A 4,637-nucleotide genomic window follows, 5' to 3' on the forward strand; every position below is an offset into this window, starting at 1 on the left:
ATATGTCAAGAGGACAAATAACACCTTTTCTGTTCAAATTGCCAACCCGCCACAGTGGCGTGTGTGTTGATCAAATTCACCTGCCACTTCAAATATTTACCTGCATTTGGCCGGTGGCTGGTGCTAATTTCCACCCCTGCGTTACCCCCAAACAATTATTTATTAATGTAATGATGTTTAAAGCATAAAGATTCAAATTAAAAACATTGAAAAAAATGTGTATTTGGCAGATATTGTGACTTTGAAATACAAATAAAAACTAAAATGCAATGATTTGCAAATCTCATAAACCCACATTTTATTCATAGTAAAGCTTAGGAAACATATCAAATCTTTAAACTAAGAAATTGAACCACTGTATTTGGAATAAAGATAATTTTATAAATTTTATGTTTGTAACACCTTTTTAAGCCTTTAACACAAAGCTGTAAATGCAAACTGTATAAATAAGAAACATCTGGAAGAGGAGGATGATTTTGTGACATAATTACAGCTTTAAAAAAAGATGCATATATTTTACATTTTATTCTGTTTAACTTTGGTAGATTGTTTCTTCAGTCATGAATAAAATGTTTCAGTGATTTATAATTATATGAGCAAAAGGTTCTACCTTTTTTTTGATTTGGTACAAAAGTGGCATTGCTCTGCAGGACTGAAGGAAGTGTCTTGTTTTGTGTTTCAGCCAATCACTGTGTTTCTCACTTTTTGAACCTCGATTAGGTAAATTTCTCTTCTGAATAGGAAGTCATCAGTTGTGCGAGAGGAAGGTGACGAGCCACAGCAGTGGGCGGACGGGCTGCTCTCATTCTGCTTTCTGTGAGTTCAAATTTTGTGTGCTGTATGAGAAACATTTAGAGTTTATTTTACACTTTTATTTATTGCATCTCTGCTTTAGTTTTTTCTTTTTCTGTCTGTCTCTGTGTTATAGCTGTGATTCCACCTTTTGAGGTTCCTGGTTAATCTGACAGATGATGTCCACCGGCATGAAAATAGATTGTTTTACTGGTTCAAGATGAATTATTGATATATGGTCCAAACAGTTGTTAAGGGCTCTTTTGATAAGTAAATCTCAAAGGAAAGTTTAAAACAGCAGAAATCTTTGTCCACAAACGAAAGCTCAGATATGAAACCAGTTCAGCCGGATGATTCAGTGACTCTTCAGTGTTCAGTTCTTTCTTGTTACTTTTAAAACCTTTAGTAATTTAAAACCACAAACATTGTCCTAACATCTTATCTGTGTTTAGGAATGGAGACACAACTCTACTGATGGATATTTTTTTACACCGGACTGCAAGAAGAGAGAAGAGGAAGAAAAAGGAGTTATTTCTATATTGGTGTTTATCAAAAAGTAGTTTTTCTACAACATAAAAAGTGCTCACATGTTTTCCTCCACATTTGTTCTCATTTCTGAGTTTCTTTTGTGTTTTTGATGCATCAGCAATCATACATATGCATATGCATAGACATATATGTGTGCATCTTTTTCTTTTTTCACTCATTCATTTGACGTACGGTTGATATTAATCATATATTATGGCAGCACCAAAGCAATAAAACTTAATGAATCCCCTCTTTTTTCATCTACTACCCTTAAGTTTAAAATGTTTCATGCATAATTCAGTAAATTTCATCAGTTTGTCTCATGCACTTGCACAAGGAAATGTCTGAAGTTGAGGTTATACACATCAAGATCATGGTTTCACTCTGCTCGTCTGATGATAGTGATGAAATAAATCATGAATCTGTGCAGTACCGTTCAGGCGCAGTAGAGGGCAGTGTGTCTCCACAAAACTCAGTTCTCCTGAGCAGGACTGAAACAGAACAAGCCAGAGATAAAATCACTGAGACCTCATGTCAACTAATGACCTTTTACCTAAATGCAGAGTCCTTAGTTGTTTGGGTCTACGATCTCCACGCTTGTTCTGCATTCCAGGAATAACAGAACAGGTTTATTTAGGATTATTTTACAGCTCACTGATCAATAATTAACTGCTTGCTTATCCTGCGATCAGCTCACATATGTTTTCAGTTGTGGGATGACATTTACAGGACTCAGTGAGATGCAAGAAGCTGTAAATATTATGTAAAATATGACCTGGATGGGGAAACGGGGAAACATTTAATGAAAATGTAAAACACACAACTTTGGCTTGACGTTGCCCCCAGTTGGCCACTTAGAGATCTGCAGCTATTACGAGCTAAAATGAAGCTGCTTAGTTGTAAACTGCATCACAAATATCTGATCACTTTTCACTGTGAGAATACTTATTAACAATATTTGATGTTGAGTAAACATACAGTATGTATACAACTGTATTAGCCTGAACAGTGTACTAATTAACAGTTGTTTTAATATAAACAATGATTTTTTTTGTAATTAAGTTAAAACTGTGCAGCCCTTCAAAAAGCATGAATTAAATATGCAAAGCAGTAGATAAAAAGAGTATTTATAACATCACATGATACAGTAGAGGTTTCTATTTAAACTTTCCAACTGAGATATAATCTAAACATTAGCAGTAGGTGGCAACAGAGTGTCTGTTGACACTTGTTCAGCTTGTTGGGCCTCCAGAGCTGCTGCTGTACTTCACAGAGCTGTGCGTACATGATTTCATCCAGATGGGCCTTTTTGAACAAAGGCCATACAGACTATCATTATCCTAATTCATCTACTTGTCTGTTTTATGACTGTATGTAGACCTATACAGGTTTTTATGAAAAACTATTCTAAATCCTAAATGTCTTTAACATATAAAATATCAACATTATTTATAATTACTTCTGCCAAGGAGGTTAACTTTTCGTTGAAGTTCAATGTCAAAGGTCAAGGTCACAGATCAGACCGTGCTCTAACTCTGCAGCTGTATAACAGGAATGTTAAACCACAGCTGGACACCTCATGGGTCAAGGGTGATCACTGTTGATTTCAAGGTGATGGGGTCAAAGGTCAAGGTCACACATGACCTAGTGCTCTAACTCTGCAACAGTGTGATGCAGGAATGTCAAACTGCACAGCTGGACACCTCATGGATCAAAGATGATGCCTGTTGGTTTCAAGATTCATGGGGTCAAAGGTCAAGGTCACAGGTAACCCCTTTGTTAAAAACTTGTCTCTGCTCCTACATGTGACCCCTTTGTTTTCTCTGCCAAGGAAGCTCTGTTTTCAGCTGTGTCTGTTGGTTTGTTTGTCTGATCAGGTAAAAACTAAAGAACAGATCTGCATGAAATTTTCAAGAAATGCTGGGGTTGTCACAAAAAACAACGGGTTACATTTTGGTGGTGATGCAGATTATGATCCGGATTGCACTATTTTTTAATCACGCTGTGGCCTTGACAGAGGTTTGTACTCTTCTGGTTCTTACTATGTTTAGTCACGTTAAGAAACAGGTCATGATAGGTAACAAGGTTGGGAAAGTTCTGCTGCTTGGTTTTAGTTTTTCATGCATCTGCATGACTGAAAACAAAACAAAAAAAGCAACTCTAAATCCACTGATATCATAGACTTCCTGTTTCAGCATTTAATGCATGAGTTTGTACTGAATAATCTGATCTAAAAAGCGCGAGATGCTTGCTGTGCTGTTTCACACTCACCTAAAGAACACAATGTGACAAACAAACAACGATGCATGGAAAATGCAAAACCAATGCGGTTATGTGGCCAGAATGAGGTGTGAATTCAGGGGTATTTTTTTTTAGTTAAACGTCAGGGTCCTAACATGTAGAGCCTTTTCCTGTCAGACTTTTTTTAACTGTAGAAGTGTCTAGAAATAAACATGCACAGAGATTAAATAAGTTGCAAAGTGTGCATTTCCATTGCTGTAATTACAGATACGGTTTTCATGGTTTTCGTTATTTAGAGATAAAAAAAAATGCTGCTAATCACTTGCCTCACCCACATGTTTGTAGAAGGTGCAAACGGCTGAAACCAGCCCCTGCTGATCAGTTTCAGTCAGAGGTTTCAGTCTTAAAAATACCCTCTGGACCTTCTGTTAATGCTCACATCAAAGCAGGACTCTTTAGTTGAAGTTTGCTGATAGAAAAAAAACATACTGCCTCCCCCGTTCCTGTCTTTTAAGTGTTTTAAAGAAATTTTACTTTAAATTTTTACTTCTTTGCTAAGATTCAAATGAAAAAGTCTACTGTATTTAACCCTCGTGTTGCTTTTGGGTCAAATTGACCCGAAGGTATATAAGGGCTTCTCTATGCTGGTGTAGATTCTCAGTCATCCAGGGCACAGTAAATCCAAAAAAAAAGGTTAAAAACAAAAACAACTGGACTTCTATTCTGTGGTTGAAGACGTTTCGCTTCTCATCCAAGGAGCTTCATCAATTCAAAAAGCAGAGAGTGTGGAGTTTGAGCTTTTAAAGCTGAGATGTTCTGTAAACTGGATTCATTTGCAGATTGCCCTCACTCTCCTCCATCCCCTCATATTTGTTTTCAGACAAAACAGACAACAGATAACACATTTAGTCATTTTTTTAAAATCATGTTGGTATCTCAGTCAAACACACATTGATCGTGTAGCCCTAATGTGCTACAACAACTGAGTTGTCTTTCAACTAACAAGGTAATATTCTAATTATAAAACAACCTGACTGGTTGTTGGGAATGGGCGGGTTAAAGATAAACTTTTTTTA

This window comes from Kryptolebias marmoratus, linkage group LG9, assembly GCF_001649575.2.
Source record: "Kryptolebias marmoratus isolate JLee-2015 linkage group LG9, ASM164957v2, whole genome shotgun sequence".
NCBI classification, from domain to species: domain Eukaryota; kingdom Metazoa; phylum Chordata; class Actinopteri; order Cyprinodontiformes; family Rivulidae; genus Kryptolebias; species Kryptolebias marmoratus.